This window comes from Pelobates fuscus, chromosome 6 (assembly GCF_036172605.1).
Source record: "Pelobates fuscus isolate aPelFus1 chromosome 6, aPelFus1.pri, whole genome shotgun sequence".
Taxonomy (NCBI): Eukaryota; Metazoa; Chordata; class Amphibia; order Anura; family Pelobatidae; genus Pelobates; species Pelobates fuscus.
In genome coordinates this window covers 3,848,425-3,869,554 of record NC_086322.1, presented here as the reverse complement: position 1 = coordinate 3,869,554, position 21,130 = coordinate 3,848,425, and the positions used below count along the sequence as shown (strand labels likewise).

General features: G+C 47.8%; 1 protein-coding gene across 1 annotated transcript in view; it reads right to left on the bottom strand.

Moving 5' to 3' along the window:
• Window positions 1-21,130, bottom strand: part of RTKN (rhotekin) — a 179,467-nt gene that overhangs the window by 134,584 nt on the left and 23,753 nt on the right. The window lies entirely within an intron of this gene.

Here is a 21,130-nt window from a genome sequence, read left to right as displayed (position 1 = left end):
AGGATTTTAGGAAAAGCTGATTTTTCTCTCCTTCAAACAATATCTACTTCCCCAGGAATCCTTTCCTTCTGTGTCCTTTCCTATTTCAGTATCCTTTCAAATCTTACCCATGTGCAGGTCCCCCTCCCAGTGTAGACCCCTTCATCCTGTTACTCGCAGTGCAGACCCCTACTCTCAGTGCAGATCCCCTATCCTGGTTCTCTCCGAGCAGACCCCTGTCTCTCAGTACAGTCTCCCTATCCTGGTTCACTCCGAGCAGACCGCTGTCTCTCAGTACAGACCCCCTATCCTGGTTCTCTCCGAGCAGACCCCTGTCTCTCAGTACAGTCTCCCTATCCTGGTTCTCTCCGAGCAGACCGCTGTCTCTCAGTACAGACCCCCTATCCTGGTTCTCTCCGAGCAGACCCCTGTCTCTCAGTACAGACCCCCTATACTGGTTCTCTCCGAGCAGACCCCTATCTCTCAGTACAGACCCCCTATCCTGGTTCTCTCCGAGCAGACCCCTGTCTCTCAGTACAGACCCCCTATACTGGTTCTCTCCGAGCAGACCCCTATCTCTCAGTACAGACCCCCTATACTGGTTCTCTCCGAGCAGACCCCTATCTCTCAGTACAGACCCCCTATCCTGGTTCTCTCCGAGCAGACCCCTATCTCTCAGTACAGACCCCCTATACTGGTTCTCTCCGAGCAGACCCCTATCTCTCAGTACAGACCCCCAATCCTGGTTCTCTCCGAGCAGACCCCTATCTCTCAGTACAGACCCCCTATCCTGGTTCTCTCCGAGCAGACCCCTATCTCTCAGTACAGTCTCCCTATCCTGGTTCTCTCCGAGCAGACCCCTATCTCTCAGTACAGACCCCCTATCCTGGTTCACTCCGAGCAGACCCCTATCTCTCAGTGAAGACCCCCTATCCTAGTTCTATAAGTGCAGATCCCTGTCCTGGTTTCTCGTGGAGACCCCCTGTCCCCTGTGTCTTCATCCAAGCTTCTCTCACAGTCTGACAGTCCACGTCCTTCTTTTCCCTTTTCCTTTACCCATGTGTTTCCTTCCGCCCATTGCTAGTCTGCCTCCCTCCCCCTCCTCAATGAGCCTCATTCATTGCCAGACTCACATCCCCCTTCATGAAAAGTAGTGTAGGAAGATAGCCCAAGCACAGGGTCAGGGGACACATTTAACCCTTTTTCAGTTCAGATATCAGAATTTTCCATTATCTATCATGGCAAGGAATGACAACAACCCCTTACATTTCCTCAAGTCAACCAATTATATTATCAAAAGGAGAGACTGAACTCGAACTGCACAAAAAGAGATACCCCCCACTCAAGACATTTCTATAGAGTAATAGAAGGGGTTACAGGGAAAGTTATATGGAGAAATAGGAGGAGTTATAGGGAGGGTTATATGGAGTAATAGGAGGAGTTATAGGGAGGGTTATATGGAGTAATAGGAGGAGTTATAGGGAGGGTTATATGGAGTAATAGGAGGAGTTATAGGGAGGTTATATTGAGTAATAGGAGGGGTTATAGGGAGGGTTATATGGAGTAATAGGAGGAGTTATAGGGAGGGTTATATGGAGTAATAGGAGGAGTTATAGGGAGGGTTATATGGAGTAATAGGAGGAGTTATAGGGAGGTTATATTGAGTAATAGGAGGAGTTATAGGGAGGGTATATGGAGTAATAGGAGGGGTTATAGGGAGGGTTATATGGAGTAATAGGAGGAGTTATAGGGAGGTTATATGGAGTAATAGGAGGAGTTATAGGGAGGTTATATGGAGTAATAGGAGGGGTTATAGGGAGGGTTATATGGAGTAATAGGAGGAGTTATAGGGAGGGTTATATGGAGTAATAGGAGGAGTTATAGGGAGGGTTATATGGAGTAATAGGAGGGGTTATAGGGAGGGTTATATGGAGTAATAGGAGGAGTTATAGGGAGGGTTATATGGAGTAATAGGAGGAGTTATAGGGAGGGTTATATGGAGTAATAGGAGGAGTTATAGGGAGGGTTATATGGAGTAATAGAAGGAGTTATAGGGAGGGTTATATGGAGTAATAGGAGGAGTTATAGGGAGGGTTATATTGAGTAATAGGAGGAGTTATAGGGAGGGTATATGGAGTAATAGGAGGGGTTATAGGGAGGGTTATATGGAGTAATAGGAGGAGTTATAGGGAGGTTATATGGAGTAATAGGAGGAGTTATAGGGAGGTTATATGGAGTAATAGGAGGGGTTATAGGGAGGGTTATATGGAGTAATAGGAGGAGTTATAGGGAGGGTTATATGGAGTAATAGGAGGAGTTATAGGGAGGGTTATATGGAGTAATAGGAGGGGTTATAGGGAGGGTTATATGGAGTAATAGGAGGAGTGTGGCGAAACCAACCTCGCCACTGGGCCCTGGAGAAGCCTGTTTGCTAGCCTCCTACCTACTGACTATGGCCCCTGGGTTATTTTGGGCATATTGTACTGTATATTGCTGCTACTGGCCCTTTTAACAGCATCTATGGACATATTGGGACTTTTGGGACTACTGTCCCTTTAAGATTGTGAAGCATATTCAAGTGTAATGCCTGTAATATTATATATGTATTTATAGATGTGTTAAGTTTATCCTGGGTGATTTGTATGCAGCATTCTGATTGTTCGGTAGAATCACTCCATTCAGTATATTGAGTGAAACTACCGAACAACCAGACCACCCAGGAATGAGTGTGCCTCCAATTACCGTTTGCAACAATGTTGCAAACAGGTAATTGGCAATCAGTGCAGTGTGGTCTTTGTCCTCTGGGTGGCCGCCATTCGGGAAACAAACACGTGGCGGCGGCCATCTTAAACTACCGAACAGCGGTGTTTTGCCGTCGAGTGTCTGGAACTAAAATCGGACACTTGACTAGGCAAACACCGCTGAGACCTCCATACTTCCAGAAATTCGTATGGAAACTACCGAATGACCCGCCGTTCGGTAGAAAGAGCCCCATAAACAAGGGAATTCATTCAAACCCTCTCCAGGCTCTATAACACAGGCAATTCGCCTGTTTTCATTCCCTTGTTTGTGACCGACCGCAGGGCCAAAATGCATGGAACTGTTTTCGGATACTTTACCCATGCGGTCGGTCAAATCTTTGGAACCCCATATCTCACGAACCATTCATCCGAATTACTTGAATTTTGAATATGTTGTCCCCCTGAATAAGGGCTATCCAGCGATGCTGGATTTAAAGGTGTACCCCCGGGTTTTGGGGTACATCCAGAACTTGGCTGAAAAAGTGTACCGGATAATTGGGTTTAATGTTATCTGAGGGGAGGGGATGTGTGGGCTGAACCATGTATGTGATTGGTTATTTTATGCCTCCCCCTGGGTGTGGCCTGTATGTGGATTAGTGTAATAAAAGCCAGGCTGGATGAGCCAGTCCAGAGTTCCTGTTTTACCCTCAAAGTGATGTGTCGTCTCATTATTGGGGGGAAGGATTTATTGTATGCTGTTCCAGTTGACTGCTAGGAGTACAAGCCTATTCGTATGGTTCCTATTCAATGGTCTACAGCATTCATATGCTTGGGAGAATTTAAAGGTTTCTCGGATTCGGTGATTGTGGTGTCTGCCAGAGTGCTTGGAGTCCTCAGGAAGCACTAGGAGCATCCATTAACGGAGGTACCCAGTCGGGGTGCCAGGTGATCCGTTACATTGGTGGCAAGCGGTGGGATGGCGTCCTAGTGCGAGGTAAAGCAGCTCGGAGACACAGTACGTTTGGATTTACAAATTGAGGGCAACGCTAGCAGTCGTGCAGTGCCCCTGGGAGCAGACAAGTATGGAAGGTTCTGGCTCTGGAGATGATTGGCTGGCCGAGGTGAGGCAGCGAGTGGCCGAGTATGGGGATGATATACCCATGGAGACACGCCGGGTGATCTGGAACCAGGTCATGGCCGAGCGAAACACAAGGCTGGACCGAGAATTCCGGTTGGCAAAAGAGAGGAAGTATGCTCAGCAGCAGGAGCGTTACAGCAGCCGGGTAGAGGCTGCATCCGAGGAGGTTAGCCGTCTTTCCCTGAGGCGGCGGGAGGAACCCGAAGTGGGGGTCCTCATAGACTGGTCCTGTGAGGAACCACAACAGGCAGGTAGAGATGGGACCAAGGTCTCTCCACCGGGCCCACCGGGATGCTGGGCAGCCGGCCCAGATCCCCAGCAGCAGCCAGAGTTGCCAGGTGGGGAAGCAGGTGGCCCTTACTCACAAATGTTGAGGGGCCTCACGGATTGGTCCTGGGAAGACCCACAGATGGCAGGTGGAGATGGGACTGCGGTCTCTCTACCGGCCCTACAGGGATGCTGGGCAGTCGGCCCAGATCCCCAGCGGCAATGTGCGTTACAGGGAGCTGACGGTGCCGTTCTTGCTATCCAGCTGCATTCAAGGCTGCAGGGACAGGAGCCTGTTATCCCTTCTCCCCAGCGGCTGAAGGTGTGTAAGGGAGAGGAGTTGGTTATTCCCTCTCCCCAGCGGCAGCACAGCTCACCAAGGGGAGACAGTAAGCCCCTCACCAGCGCAGATGGGACCGTGGTCTCTGCGCCCTGCCTACAGGGAGTACAGAGGGTCAGCCCTGCTCCCCAGCGGCAGAAAGTGTGTAAGGGAGAGGTGTTTGTTACCCCCTCTCCCCAGCGGCAGCTTAGCACACCAAGGGGAGACAGTAAGCCCCACACCAGCGCAGATGGGACCGTGGTCTCTGCGCCCAAGTTACAGGGAGCTGAAGGGGCCGTCCTCCCTCCCCAGCGGCAGTGTGATTTGTTGGGAATTGGGAGCCCAGTCTCCATTCCCCAGCGGCAGTGTGAATTGCAGGGAATTGGGAGCCCAGTCTCCATTCCCCAGCGGCAGGCTGAGTTACAGGGGGCAGAGGTAGTTGGTCCTACCCCCCAGCAGCAGAGTGATATGCCGGGAAGGCAGTGTGAAGTGCAGGGAGAGGAGAGCAGCGTCCTCCCTCCCCAGCGGAAGGCTGAGTTACAGGGGGCAGAGGTAGTTGGTCCTACCCCCCAGCAGCAGCGTGATTTTTTGGGAATAGAGAGCCCAGTCTCTATTCCCCAGCAGCAGGACACTGAATTGGGAGGAGAGACAGTCGGTCTCCCTCCACAAAGACTGAAAGTAGGCATGGGAGAGGAGATTGTTACCTCCTCTCCCCAGCGGCGGATCATCAATGGGCAGAGTGTTCTAATGGGAGAGGAGCTGGTTACCACCTCTCCCCAGCGGCAGCTTAATGTACCAGGGGGAGACTGTAAGCATGAGGGGAGTCAGCGGGACTTGGTCGTCGAGTGTCTGGAACTAAAATCGGACACTCGACCTCACGAACCACCGCTGAAACTACCGAACGCCGGCTTCTCCTACTTACCGAACAGCCAGAAGAGTGGCATTCGGTAGTTATGTTCGTGCAGACAAGGGGAACAATCGCTCCTATGAGCCAGGAGGATCTATTCGGTATTTTGCTAGTTTTTCCGCATTTTTCTTAATTGACCGACCGGACACGCTGAATTTGTGGAACTGTTTTGGGCAGGAGCCTCGTGTGTGGTCGGTAAAACATGACTTCCACGCTTTTTAAGAACCCCTGAACAGATCTGGGTGAAATTTGGATATGTTTGTCCCCCAGATCGGGGCTATTTTGTGGGGATACCTTGTGGGGAACCACTGCAGGCCTTAACAGTTATATTATAGTTTTCATGGTGGGAGTATAACTCTCTATAAATTGTTTTATTATAGTTATCATGCCGGGAGTACAACTCTCTATAAATTGTTATATTATTGTTATCATGGCGGTAGTACAACTCTCTATGAATTGTTATATTATTGTTAAAAATCCGTATTTAATATGTTTTTTCTAAGTGCCGTTGAAATTACCGACTGGTTGCCCAGCAGAGGGAGCTATGTATCAAGAAACCAAAATAACTGGTTGGATTAACGAAGTGAGCTCACTGCCAGAACATAGAAAGGAATCACAAGACATTGAATGACACCATGTCTTCTAAGCTTGTCACATGCCCACCTTTAGAGGGTCAGCTTCAACCGCCACTAAAGGGCTTATCTTCATTTTGTTTTAATGTCCCATTCTTACAGAGTATCTAATATCCCATTCTTACAGAGTATCTAATATCCCATTCTTACAGAGTATCTAATGTCCCATACTTACAGAGTATCTAATGTCCCATTCTTACAGAGTATCTAATATCCCATTCTTACAGAGTATCTAATGTCCCATACTTACAGAGTATCTAATGTCCCATTCTTACACAGTATCTAATGTCCCATTCTTACACAGTATCTAATGTCCCATTCTTACACAGTATCTAATGTCCCATTCTTACAGAGTATCTAATGTCCCATTCGTACAGGTATTTAATGTCCCATTCTTACAGAGTATGTAATGTTCCATTCTTACAGAGTATTTAATGTCCCATTGTTACAAAGTATCTAATGTCACATTCTTACAGAGTATCTAATGTCACATTCTTACAGGGTATTTATTGTCCCATTCTTACAGAGTATTTAATGTCCCATTCTTACAGAGTATTTAATGTCCCATTCGTACAGGTATTTAATGTCCCATTCTTACAGAGCCACTAAAGGGCTTATCTTCATTTTGTTTTAATGTCCCATTCTTACGGGGTATCTAATGTCCCATTCTTACGGGGTATCTAATGTCCCATTCTTACGGGGTATCTAATGTCCCATTCTTACACGGTATCTAATGTCCCATTCTTACAGAGTATGTAATGTTCCATTCTTACAGAGTATTTAATGTCCCATTGTTACAAAGTATCTAATGTCACATTCTTACAGAGTATCTAATGTCACATTCTTACAGGGTATTTATTGTCCCATTCTTACAGAGTATTTAATGTCCCATTCTTACAGAGTATTTAATGTCCCATTCGTACAGGTATTTAATGTCCCATTCTTACAGAGTATATAATGTCCCATTCGTACAGGTATTTAATGTCCCATTCTTACAGAGTATTTAATGTCCCATTCTTACGGGGTATCTAATGTCCCATTCTTAAGGGGTATCTAATGTCCCATTCTTAAGGGGTATCTAATGTCCCATTCTTAAGGGGTATCTAACGTCCCATTCTTAAGGGGTATCTAATGTCCCATTCTTACGGGGTATCTAATGTCCCATTCTTACGGGGTATCTAATGTCCCGTTCTTACGGGGTATCTAATGTCCCATTCTTACGGGGTATCTAATGTCCCATTCTTACACGGTATCTAATGTCCCATTCTTACACGGTATCTAATGTCCCATTCTTACAGGGTATTTAATGTCCCATTCTTACAGAGTATCTAATGTCCCATTCTTACAGGGTATCTAATGTCCCATTCTTACAGGGTATTTATTGTCCCATTCTTACAGAGTATTTAATGTCCCATTGTTACAAAGTATCTAATGTCCCATTCTTACAGAGTATTTAATATCCCATTCGTACAGGTATTTAATGTCCCATTCTTACAGAGTATATAATGTCCCATTCTTACAGAGTATTTCATGTCCCATTCGTACAGGTATTTAATGTCCCATTCGTACAGAGTATTTCATGTCCCATTCGTACAGAGTATTTCATGTCCCATTCGTACAGAGTATTTCATGTCCCATTCGTACAGAGTATTTCATGTCCCATTCGTACAGAGTATTTCATGTCCCATTCGTACAGAGTATTTCATGTCCCATTCGTACAGAGTATTTCATGTCCCATTCGTACAGAGTATTTCATGTCCCATTCTTACAGAGTATCTAATGTCCCATTCTTACACGGTATTTAATGTCCCATTCTTACACGGTATCTAATGTCCCATTCTTACACGATATCTAATGTCCCATTCGTACAGAGTATCTAATGTCCCATTCGTACAGAGTATCTAATGTCCCATTCGTACAGAGTATCTAATGTCCCATTCGTACAGAGTATCTAATGTCCCATTCGTACAGAGTATCTAATGTCCCATTCGTACAGAGTATCTAATGTCCCATCCGTACAGAGTATCTAATGTCCCATTCGTACAGAGTATCTAATGTCCCATTCGTACAGAGTATCTAATGTCCCATTCATACAGAGTATCTAATGTCCCATTCGTACAGAGTATCTAATGTCCCATTCGTACAGAGTATCTAATGTCCCATTCGTACAGAGTATCTAATGTCCCATTCGTACAGAGTATCTAATGTCCCATTCGTACAGAGTATCTAATGTCCCATTCGTACAGAGTATCTAATGTCCCATTCTTACAGAGTATCTAATGTCCCATTCTTACAGAGTATCTAATGTCCCATTCTTACAGAGTATCTAATGTCCCATTCTTACAGAGTATCTAATGTCCCATTCTTACAGGTAATACACCTGTTCAATGGTTGTGGTGTGTTCCGCACAACACACATCAACATCAAAAGGTAAACTAAAGGAAAATCGCAGCTATTGGCCACAATAGCGTCGAGTTCATGGAACTACAATGGACAAGGTGGGCATATTTAGATTAAAAAAACAAGGTGGGCATATTTAGATAATGGACAATGTGGGTATATTTAGACAATGGACAAGGTTAGCATATTTAGACAATGGACAAGGTTGGCATATTTAGACAATGGACAAGGTGGGCATATTTATACAATGGACAATGTGGGCATATTTAGATAATGGACAAGGTGGGCATATTTAGATAATGAACAGGGTGGGTATATTTAGATAATAGGCTAGGTTGGCATATTTAGACAATGGACAAGGTGGGCATATTTAGATAATGGACAAGGTGGGCATATTTAGATAATGGACAAGGTGGGCATATTTAGATAATGGACAAGGTGGGCCTATTTAGATAATGGACAAGGTGGGCATATTTAGATAATAGACTAGGTTGGCATATTTAGACAATGGACAAGGTGGGCATATTTAAACAATGGACAAGGTTTGCATATTTAGACAATGGACAAGGTGGGCATATTTAGACAATGGACAAGGTGGGCATATTTAGATAATGGACAAGGTCGGTATATTTATACAATGGACAACGTGGGCCTATTTAGATAATAGTCAAGGTGGGCATATTTAGATAATGGACAGGGTGGGTATATTTAGATAATAGACTAGGTTGGCATATTTAGACAATGGACAAGGTGGGTATATTTAGATAATAGACTAGGTTGGCATATTTAGATAATGGACAAGGTTGGCATATTTAGATAATGGACAATGTGGGTATATTTAGACAATGGACAAGGTGGGCATATTTAGACAATGGACAAGGTTAGCATATTTAGATAATGGACAAGGTGGGCATATTTAGATAATGGACAAGGTGGGTATATTTAGACAATGGACAAGGTGGGTATATTTAGATAATGGACATGGTGGGCATATTTATACAATGGACAAGGTGGGCCTATTTAGATAATGGACAAGGTGGACATATTTAGATAACGGACAGGGTGGGTATATTTATATAATAGACTAGGTTGTCATATTTAGACAATGGACAAGGTGGGCATATTTAGATAATAGACGAGTTTTGCATAGTTAGATAATGGACAAGGTTGGCATATTTAGATACTAGACTAGGTTGGCATATTTAGATAATGGACATGGTTGGAATATTTAGACAATGGACAAGGTGGGCCTATTTAGATAATGGACAAGGTGGGCCTATTTAGATAATGGACAAGGTGGGCCTATTTAGATAATGGACAAGGTGGGCCTATTTAGATAATGGACAAGGTGGGCCTATTTAGATAATGGACAAGGTGGGCCTATTTAGATAATGGACAGGGTGAGTATATTTAGATAATAGACTAGGTTGGCATATTTAGACAATGGACAAGGTGGGCATATTTAGATAATAGACGAGGTTGGCATATTTAGACAATGGACAAGGTTAGCATATTTAGATAATAGACGAGGTTGGCATATTTAGACAATGGACAAGGTTGGCATATTTAGATAATGGACAAGGTTGGCATATTTAGATAATGGACAAGGTGGGCATTTTTAGATAATGGACAAGGTTAGCATATTTAGATAATAGACGAGGTTGGCATATTTAGACAATGGACAAGGTTAGCATATTTAGATAATAGACGAGGTTGGCATATTTAGACAATGGACAAGGTTGGCATTTTTAGATAATGGACAAGGTGGGCATTTTTAGATAATGGACAAGGTGGGCATTTTTAGATAATGGACAAGGTTAGCATATTTAGATAATAGACGAGGTTTGCATATTTAGACAATGGACAAGGTTGGCATTTTTAGATAATGGACAAGGTTGGCATTTTTAGATAATGGACAAGGTGGGCATTTTTAGACAATGGAAAAGGTGGGCCTATTTAGATAATGGACAAGGTGGGCCTATTTAGATAATGGACAAGGTGGGCCTATTTAGATAATGGACAAGGTGGGCCTATTTAGATAATGGACAAGGTGGGCCTATTTAGATAATGGACAAGGTGAGTATATTTAGATAATGGACAAGGTGAGTATATTTAGATAATAGACGAGGTTTGCATATTTAGACAATGGACAAGGTGGGCATATTTAGATAATGGACAAGGTTGGCATATTTAGATAATGGACAAGGTTAGCATATTTTTTTTTTTTTTTAATTCTTTATTTTTGGTCGTGACATGTAGTGAAATGGTCCTCAGACGTTGCAATGACACGGCTTTCGCAGAAGCCCACAGTAGCAAAGGAAAAGAAAACAGAAAAACAGGCATTTAGGCAGTTTACAGTGTGGCTTACGCAGAAGCCAGAACATTTACATGGTGGGACAGTCTCATACTAGTATATTTATAAGTGCATAGTTGGTTCGCCCCCTGTGTTGAGGAGGAGACAGCTGAGCCGGTCACGGCACCCACAGGCATCTCGGTCGGCCGCCCTGCGGGGGCCTGTGTAGAGGCCTCACTGCCAAATCGCCCTGTTGCTTATGGGTTCCGTCATGACATATGCCAAGAGCCTCATTGCATATAATATTTCTGTGGCTATTTCAGTGGTCACTGCAACATGCTATATGGTCAACGTTGAAATTTTAAAACTTTAAATCTGCGAAACTATGTGGTGAAGTTGAAACACCTAGCAAGATTTGAGAAGGGAGGAGAAAAAGCAGAGGAAGGAGGAAAAAGAAAGAAAGGGGGAAAGGGATAAAAGGTAGGGGGGGGGAGATACCCCCTGTCGGGAAACGGCACAGACTGGCGGGGGTGGGGAGTACGGGCTTATGGGTCAATGTAAACTTCCCATGGTTCCCAGACCTTGATGAAGTGGGAGTACGTGTCTCTCACCTGCGCAGTGAGCTTATCCATGAGAAACGCTTCCTTGATGTTACCTATGACTCTGTCCAAGGGTGGTGTGTCTATTTGGAGCCACGTTTGCGCCAGTGCGCGTCTGGCCGCCAAGTTAATCTTGTTCACTAGCTTCTGTTCCCTGGGTGGGAGACTGTCGATGGGTTTGGCTAGTAAACACGTCCAGGGTTCTGGCCTAATCGGTCGGTTAAGTACGTCAGTCAGGAGTGTAGCTACCTGCTCCCAATAGAGGGCAGCTTTCGGGCACGACCACCACATGTGGAGGTAAGTACCTTTGGCTCCACATCCTCTCCAGCAGACATCTGAGGGCGTTTTCCCCATCCTGTGTAACTTCACTGGGGTGGTATACCACCTCAGGAGTGTTTTATAGCACTGTTCCTGGTGAGTAACACAGACTGAGGATTTGGCCGCTGCCTCCCATATGTCCTGCCAGTCCCCACTGTCCAGAGTTTGTTGGAGTTCCGCCTCCCATTGTAGTATATAGGAGGGTGTGTGGGAGTCGTTTGTGGGTGCGCTTAATTGCTCGTAAAGGCGGGTAATGAGGCCGGCACGTGGTCCATCGGACAGGCATAACGCTTCAAAGAAAGTGGGTTTGGCCCTGGCCGCTACCGCTATTTCAGGTTTCCTGGCAAAGTCCCTAAGCTGAAGGTAGCGAAAGTAGTCTTTGTTAGCTAGTGGGGCCCTCATTTTTAGGTTGTCGAAGGTGTGAAAGGAACCGCCCTGGAACAGATGACAGTAGCGCTGAACACCCGTGTTCTCAAGGCCTCGAAAGTCTCGAGGGGTCATACCTGGCGGGAACGCTTTGTTACGGAGATAGGGTGTCAATGGAGAGACCGGGTGCGCGAGGGCATATTTGTGGGCAGTAGCGTTCCAGACCCGAATCGAATTGAGGATGGCGGGGCAGGAGGTGCCAATCTCTGGACGGTCGGGCTTCGGGACCCACAGCCAATACTGGGGGAGATCAGTACCCATAAAGTGCGTTTCTAGGTCAACCCATCTGTGTGTGTCGGGTGGGGAGTGCCATTCAATTATTTGCGCTAGATGGGCAGCTAGGTAGTACTGGTGAAGGTTTGGGAGTCCCAGTCCCCCCTTGCCTCTCGGGGTGTATAGTGTATGCCTCGCTACTCTGTGCCTCTTCCCCGCCCAGATGAAGTTGTCTATTGCGGTTTGTAGGGGTGTAAGATAATTTTTAGTCACAGCGACAGGCAACGCTTGAAAGATGAAAAGGAGGCGTGGGAGGAGATTCATTTTGATGGCATGTAGCCTACCCAACCATGAGATGGGCTTATCATGCCATTTATCTAGGTCCCGCCGTAGCACCGCAATGATTCTCTGGTGGTTTTCCTTATAGAGGTCCTCGTAAGCCGGCGTTAGCCTGACCCCCAAATATTTAATGGGTTGTGTGCTAACCTTCAAGGCTATCGCCTGCTGCAGCCATTGGATATTTATAAGTGCATAGTTGGTTCGCCCCCTGTGTTGAGGAGGAGACAGCTGAGCCGGTCACGGCACCCACAGGCATCTCGGTCGGCCGCCTATTGGCATGCCGACTGACTTGTCAATATTGATTTTGTATCCAGATACCTGGTGATATCCGTCAAGAATCTCAAGTACCCGAGGAATGGTGGTTTTAGGGTTTGTTATTGTGAGTAAAATGTCGTCGGCATACGCCGATATTTTGAATTCTTCGGTGGCCACCCGCACCCCCCGGATCTCCGGGTCCGTGCGAACGAGATGTAGTAGGGGCTCCAGTGCTAAGATAAAGAGGAGGGGGGAGAGGGGGCAGCCCTGGCGGGTACCGTTCCTTAGTTCGAAAGGGGGCGACTGTGCCCCTGGGATTGATATTTGTGCTCTTGGGGAGGCATAGAGTGCCTTAGTCGCTTTTATGAATGTGGCAGGGAGGTGCATTGCCTCTAGTAGAGCAAACATATAGGGCCATTGTATCCTGTCGAACGCCTTCTCTGCGTCCAGGGAAAGGACCAGAGAAGGCGCTCGCGTTTTGCCCGCCCACCACACTATGTCTACCGCCCGTCTAGTATTGCCATAAAGTTGTCGGTTGGGGACAAAGCCCACTTGGTCCGCATGGACCAGTTTGGGGAGTATGAGGTTAAGTCTAGTGGCCAATATCTTCGCATATACTTTAAGATCAAAATTTATGAGGGAGATGGGGCGATAGTTTGCCACGTTCGTGGCATCTCTGTCAGGCTTGGGAATCAGGGCTACATCTGCTGTGGCTAAGTCGGCGTTGGGCAGGTCATCTTCTGTCCAGGTTTTGTACATCGCGGCTAGGCGAGGGACTAATTGCTCTCTAAAGGCTTTGTAGTAGGAGCCGTCGAACCCATCTGGGCCCGGGGCTTTCCCTCCTTTAAGGGCTGTGATTGCCCCGTCTATTTCGTCAGTTTCTATAGGTGCGCCTAAGGGTGCGGTGCTATGTGTCGGTAGGAGCGGGAGGTTGGCTTTTTGCAGAAACTCTGCTATCTGAGCTGCGTGGGTTGCGTTTTCAAAAGTAAGGGCCGGGGAGTGATTATACAGTTGGGTATAGAATTTGGTGAATTCTTCACTAATGTCCTTAGGGCTGTTGAGAATACGTCCCTGTGCGTCTTTAATGGCTGAGATATTCGATATCGTACGCTTAGGTCTAAGGGCTCGCGCTAATAATGTGTCCATTTTATTAGATTTTTCATAGAAAAAACGCTTAGTGCGGACCATCTCTCTACTAACATCATCTAGCATAAGCTCCCTAAGTTGGCGCCTGATGTCTGTTAATTCTCCAATCGTGAGTGGGGTGGGCCCTTGTTTGTTTCTCATTTCGGCCCTGCGCAGGAGTCTTTGTAGCTCAGCTAGCTTCTCAAGTTTCTTTTTTTTAAAGTGTGTGGCCATCTTAATTAGCAAACCCCGTATTACAGGTTTGTGGGCCGCCCACAGTGTGGTGGGGGAGACGTCAGGGGTATCATTCTCCTGGAAATAACGAGTGATCTCTGTTTGTAGTGTCTCTTTGGTTTGTGGGTGTCTGAGTAACGAGGCATTTAGCCTCCATTTCCATGGGGCGTGCGGGCCCGGTAGTTTGATGTTTATGGCAATGTCAGCATGGTCAGACCATGAGATGAGGTGTATGTTAGAGGTTGTGATCCATGACATGGCTAAGGGGTTGACCAGGAACATGTCTATACGGGAGTATGTTGCATGTACTGCCGAATAGAAGGTATAGTCCCGCACACTCGGGTGTTGGAGCCTCCATGGGTCTAGTAGGCCCGTGTGTTGGAGAAAAGTATGTAAGAGTTTGTCCTGACCTCCCCTATTTTGAGACCTAGGCAAGCGAAGGCCTCCCCCTCTGTCTAGTGCTGGGCACGGCGTGGCATTTAGGTCACCCCCCAGTATTAGCAGACCTTTAGGAAGGCCCATGATCAAGGTTTCTAAGTCAGTCCAGAATTCCCTACTGGCAGTATTGGGGGCATATACATTCACTAGGTGGTAAGTATTGGAGTGAAGCGTGCCCGAAAGGACCACGTACCGGCCCTCACCGTCCTCATAGGTTTGGGTTACATTGAACGGGCAGTTTTTATGGATCAGTATCTCTACCCCATTTCTCTTACACAGTGCCCTCGAGGCGTATGCCTTGTTGTACACATGATTAGTGAGTCGTAACCCTGATGTGCGTGACAAGTGGGTTTCTTGGATATATGCGATGTCAGTTTTTTGCCGTCTGAGTTCGCGGAAGAGGAGTCTACGTTTATTTGGGCTGTTGAGCCCGTTTACATTCAGGGATGTTAGTTTGAGTGTCATTATGTGAAACGGTGGTGCGGAGCAGAGTGTCTGGTATCACCGCAATCTCCCGTTCCCCCGTCTCACTAGTGTGACTTATTTGGCGGTGCCGCCTCCCGCAGTAGGTTTGGTCTGGGTGTAGGGGGGGGGGGGGGCTGGGGTAAGTAGAGGGGTCCGAGTATGAGGAAGTAAAGAGGGGGGGAAAGCAAAAGAAAGGAAAACCAGCCGCGCAGACGCGCCTGGTGAGAATGTTTAGGTAAGGTAGTGGGTTAACGTCAATACCTGCAACTCCAACACCAAAAACAAATCAAAACAAAAACTGTACAATAAACTATACAATAAACAATATCAGTCCTGGTCTTAGGCCGTGCCAGGAGCTCTGTTGGTGGGTCACCTCCGCGTCGAGGGAATCACCTCAAGACGGGGGGGAAACACAGCCGAAGAGCACCCCGGCGAGACCCATTAAGAGCGTAAAAACCCAGGACCCCAAACCCTCGAGCTCGGGTGGCAGCAATATCTAGGGCACCCCGAGGGGACGGGGGGAGCTAAAATGGCTAGAGTACAGATGTGAATTCTCAGAGGCAGTGGCTATATACTCAGTACGTAGTGTGGGTGTCTGCAGACACGTAGTGTTCTATTCTGGAGATATAGAGAGTTACACACACGCAAGTGGATACGTTCAAGGAGCAAGGGCCGCCCCCCCCCCCCCACGCCACCCACCAGCACCACAACAGTCCAAGCATCCGCAGGTACATGCAAATACGCTGCCCCCGTGGGAGGGGGGGGGGGGGGGAGCCAAAATGGCTAAATTACAAATGTGAACTCTCAGAGTCAACGTCTATGTACTCAATACGTAGTGTGGGTGCCTGCAGACACGTAGTGTTCTATTCTTGAGGTATATATAGTTACACACACACACAAGTAGATACGATCAAGGAGCAAGGGCCGCCCCCCCCCCCCACGCCACCCACCAGCACCACAACAGTCCAAGCATCCGCAGGTACATGCATAATACATTGTCCCCATGCCACAATAAACAAGCCCACACACTGCAATTCCCATGACCTCCAGCCTCTCCTTCACTGGTTCACCTGGCCTGTTATAGCCTTCCCTGCGTAGTGTACCCGAACATGTTATGCAATAGCAAAGGGCAAGGTGGCCAAGTAGTGCCGTGATCCCCCCTACACCTCTCTATACTCATGCTGGGACTTCGTGCTGTCTAAGTGTCTGGGACCTCCAGCCCAGCCACCCACCCCCCAACCCCATAGCTATGCATTCTATCGTAGTGCAGTGTTACCGGTAACTGTTTGGGAACAACTTGAGTAAAAGCAGGGCAGTATAAACTAGAAGTGTGCATTTATACTCATGTGGTCATCAAGAGCGTCCATCTGCCGGTACAGGCCTGCTCACAGTCCACAGCTCACAGTCCACAGCCGGGCCTTCACGGTACCAGTTGTAACGGATCACCTGGCACCCCGACTTGGTACCTCCGTTGAAGGATGCTCCTAGCGCTCCTGAGGACTTTAAGCACTGCAGCAGACACCACAATCACCGAATCCGAGAAACCTTTTAAATTCTCCCAAGCATATGAATGCTGTAGACCATTGAATAGGAACCATAGGCTTGTACTCCTAGCAGTCAACTGGAACAGCATGCAATAAATCCTTCCCCCCAATAATGAGACGACACATCACTTTGAGGGTAAAACAGGAACTCTGGACTGGCTCATCCAGCCTGGCTTTTATTTCCAACTCACACATACAGGCCACACCCAGGGGGAGGCATAAAAGAACCAATGACATAGATGTTACCTCCCACACATCCCCTCCCCTTAGTGTGACACATAATCCCATTATTCATACAGTTTAAAATATACTTTATACACAATATTTATAACTTCAAAACCATACATCACATTCACACAAAATTACATATCCACAATCAATCCATTCAGGGGAACAACATATTAAAAAATGGCATGGATCAGACCAGGGGTTCAAAAGTTACTAAAAGTATATTTTAAAACCCCTAGCTTTCCAGGGCCTTCTCTGTGCTTGAGAAGTAATCCAATTATCTCCCAGCCCACAGACAGACTCCATTAAGCACATGGGGACACAAAGACAGTAAAACACTTTAAAATACATAAATTCACCTTTTACACATAACACACAGACATTTCACATATCCCCAGATAGCTGGGATCTGAGCGCACAAAACTACCGAATAGCGCGCAGATCCTACTCACACAGTACAATTGCCATGGAGCTAAAGTCTTTCCCATAGTCTTTCATTATATGAATAGGCTCCATGGTATGGCTATCTGGGGTATCACATTCCCATAAAGTCTGGTCCATAGTCCAAAGGCAAGAGGCAGGCAATCAGCCCCCTCCAAGGACACGTGGCGAGGTCGGTTTCGCCACAATCCCAAAAAGTCCCAATATGTCCATCGATGATTTTAAAAGGGCCAGTTGCAGCAATATAAAGTACAATATGCCCCAAATAACCCAGGGGCCATAGTCAGCAGGTAGGAGGCTAGCAAACAGGCTTCTCCAGGGCCACATTTCTCCCCTTTTCCAAACAGACTAACAGGGTACCTGACCTCTTGCCGGTCAGTGCCCTTGTTAGTCCAGCAGCCCACCCACAAGACAGAAACAGCAGTACAGCCCACCCGCAATAAATGGTTACTACACCTGGGTAAGGGAGAATCTTGTCCATGTCCAGGTGCCTTACCACGGCTGTGTGGGGGACTGGTAGGCTGCCTTGGTGGGTTGCTGAGGGGGCAGAGACCAGCGGTACTCTGTCCTGGTGCCAGCACTACCACGGGAGTAGTCTGGTTGGAGCCTGGTTGCTGGAGACCGACTGTCTCCCCTTTAGCTGCGCAGCTCTGCTGTTGGAGACCGATTGTCTCCCCTTTGGATACATAGTTCCGCTGTTGGAGGGGGAGACCGACTGTCTCCCCTTTGGCTAAGCAGCCTTGTTGCTGGGGGGCAGGACTGACTGTCCTTACACCCTGTGCTGTAGGTGCAGAGACCGTAGTCCCATCTGCACAGTTGTGGGGCTTACAGTCTCCCCCTGGTACATTAAGCTGCTGCTGGGGAGAGGTGGTAACCAGCTCCTCTCCCATTAGAACACCCTGCCGCTGGGGTGAGGAGGTAACAATCTCCTCTCCCATGCATACTTTCATACTCTGGGGAGGGAGACCGACTGTCTCTACTCCCAATACATGGTCCTGCTGCTGGGGAAAGGAGACTGGGCTCTCTCTTCCCTGCGGGACACTCTGCTGCTGGGGAATGGAGACTAGGCTCCCAATTCCCGGCACCTCCCTCGGCCGCTGGGGAATGGAGACTGAGCTCTCTATTCCCTGCACATTACCGATCCGCCGCTGGAGAGAGGTGGTAGCAAGCTCCTCTCCCATACATACTTCCCTACTCTGTGGAGGGAGACCAACTGTCTCTACTCCCAATACAGTGTCCTGCTGCTGGGGGAAGGAGACTGGGCTCTCTCTTCCCTGCTGGACCCTCTGCTGCTGGGGAATGGAGACTGGGCTCCCAATTCCCGGCACATCCCTCGGCCGCTGGGGAATGGAGACTGGGCTTCCAATTCCCAAAAAATCATGCTGCTGCTGGGGGGTAAGGACGACACCTTCTGCTCCCTGGGTTACACACTGCCGCTGGGGAGGAAGGACGGCACCTTCGGCTCCCTGGGACACACACTGCCGCTGGGGAGGGAGGATGCTGCTCTCCTCTCCCTTCACTTCACACTGCTTTCCTGGTACATTACTTTGCTGCTGGGGGGCAGGAACAACAACCTCTGCCCCCTGTAACTCAGCCTGCCGCTGGGGAGGTTGGACGACACCTTCGGCTCCCTGGAACTCACACTGCTGCTGGGGATCTGGGTTGGTTGCCCAGCATCCCTGTAGGGCCGGTAGAGAGACCTCGGTCCCATCTCTACCTGCCATCTGGAGGTCATCGCAGGACCAGTCAGTGAGGTCTGGTTCTGCTTGTCGGGTAGGTTGGGGCTGCACGAAGCTGAGCAGGTGTTGGTAGTCCTGCTCCAGCTCCCACTCCCTTGTTACCAGGTGGGTCATGTCTTTGCTCACCTCGCATTCGTCAGCCCAGACATACATGCCCATCTGGTAGTCGTAGATGTCCCAAAACCTAGACCCCTCCGTGCTGCCAAGATCAATGTCGTCCTCCAAGGCATCCCATAATAAACCCGGGCCATCATAATCATCCCCCTCCGGTAAGTCGTGCTCGGCCGTCCAGGGGGTAAGTCGAATGGTATGCCACCAGAGGGCCTGGTATGCATTGTCTAGCCAGATCTCTCGCCATACCAGGGTCTCTAGTCTTGTCACCCACTCATCCAGGGGCTGCTCTCCCAATAGATACATCCGCATCGCCACACGCTTCTGTAGCCGCTGCTCATCACTGGGGAGACTCTCACCTCGCCGCCACTGGGCGTCTTCCAGGGCATCATACCAGACTTCCTTTCTGTCTGCATCCCTGTAGTCCGCGGCCGCCTCCTCCTCCTCATCATGGAACGCTGTCCAAAAACTAGCTGATTCCATCCTGCTGTAGCCAGGGGCGCTGTACGGATACTAGCGTTGCCCTCAATTTGTAATTCCAAACGTTACCAGTGTCTCTGAGCTGCTTCTCCTCGCACTAGGACGCCATCCCACCGCTTGCCACCAATGTAACGGATCACCTGGCACACCGACTTGGTACCTCCGTTGAAGGATGCTCCTAGCGCTCCTGAGGACTTTAAGCACTGCAGCAGACACCACAATCACCGAATCCGAGAAACCTTTTAAATTCTCCCAAGCATATGAATGCTGTAGACCATTGAATAGGAACCATACGAATAGGCTTGTACTCCTAGCAGTCAACTGGAACAGCATGCAATAAATCCTTCCCCCCAATAATGAGACGACACATCACTTTGAGGGTAAAACAGGAACTCTGGACTGGCTCATCCAGCCTGGCTTTTATTTCCAACTCACACATACAGGCCACACCCAGGGGGAGGCATAAAAGAACCAATGACATAGATGTTACCTCCCACACATCCCCTCCCCTTAGTGTGACACATAATCCCATTATTCATACAGTTTAAAATATACTTTATACACAACTTTCATAACTTGAAAACCATACATCACATTCACATAAAAATACATATCCACAATCAATCCATTCAGGGGAACAACATATTAAAAAATGGCATGGATCAGACCAGGGGTTCAAAAGTTACTAAAAGTATCTTTTAAAACCCCTAGCTTTCCAGGGCCTTCTCTGTGCTTGAGAAGTAATCCAATTATCTCCCAGCCCAGAGACAGACTCCATTAAGCACATGGGGACACAAAGACAGTAAAACACTTTAAAATACATAAATTCACCTTTTACACATAACACACAGACATTTCACATATCCCCAGATAGCTGGGATCTGAGCGCACAAAACTACCGAATAGCGCGCAGATCCTACTCACACAGTACAATTGCCATGGAGCTAAAGTATTTCCCATAGTCTTTCATTATATGAATAGGCTCCATGGTATGGCTATCTGGGGTATCACATTCCCATAAAGTCTGGTCCATAGTCCAAAGGCAAGAGGCAGGCAATCAGCCCCCTCCAAGGACACGTGGCGAGGTCGGTTTCGCCACAATCCCAAAAAGTCCCAATATGTCCATCGATGATTTTAAAAGGGCCAGTTGCAGCAATATAAAGTACAATATGCCCCAAATAACCCAGGGGCCATAGTCAGCAGGTAGGAGGCTAGCAAACAGGCTTCTCCAGGGCCCAGTGGCGAGGTTGGTTTCGCCACACCAGTGTTAGTCCCATTAAGAGTTCTGTGCACCGTGGGTCTCCTCCAGTCTGGCCAAACGGGCCGCGTGGGACTGCGGGGCCTGGAAGTCCGCTGGCAATTCCAATCCCAGGTCGGCAAGAAAGGCGGTGACATCTGTCGTCGGGAGCAGCACCGCTGGCTTAGGGCCCTTGAAGACCTGGATCTTAAAGGGGTATCCCCAGGCGAAGCGCAATCCGTTGCTTCGCAACAGGTCAGTG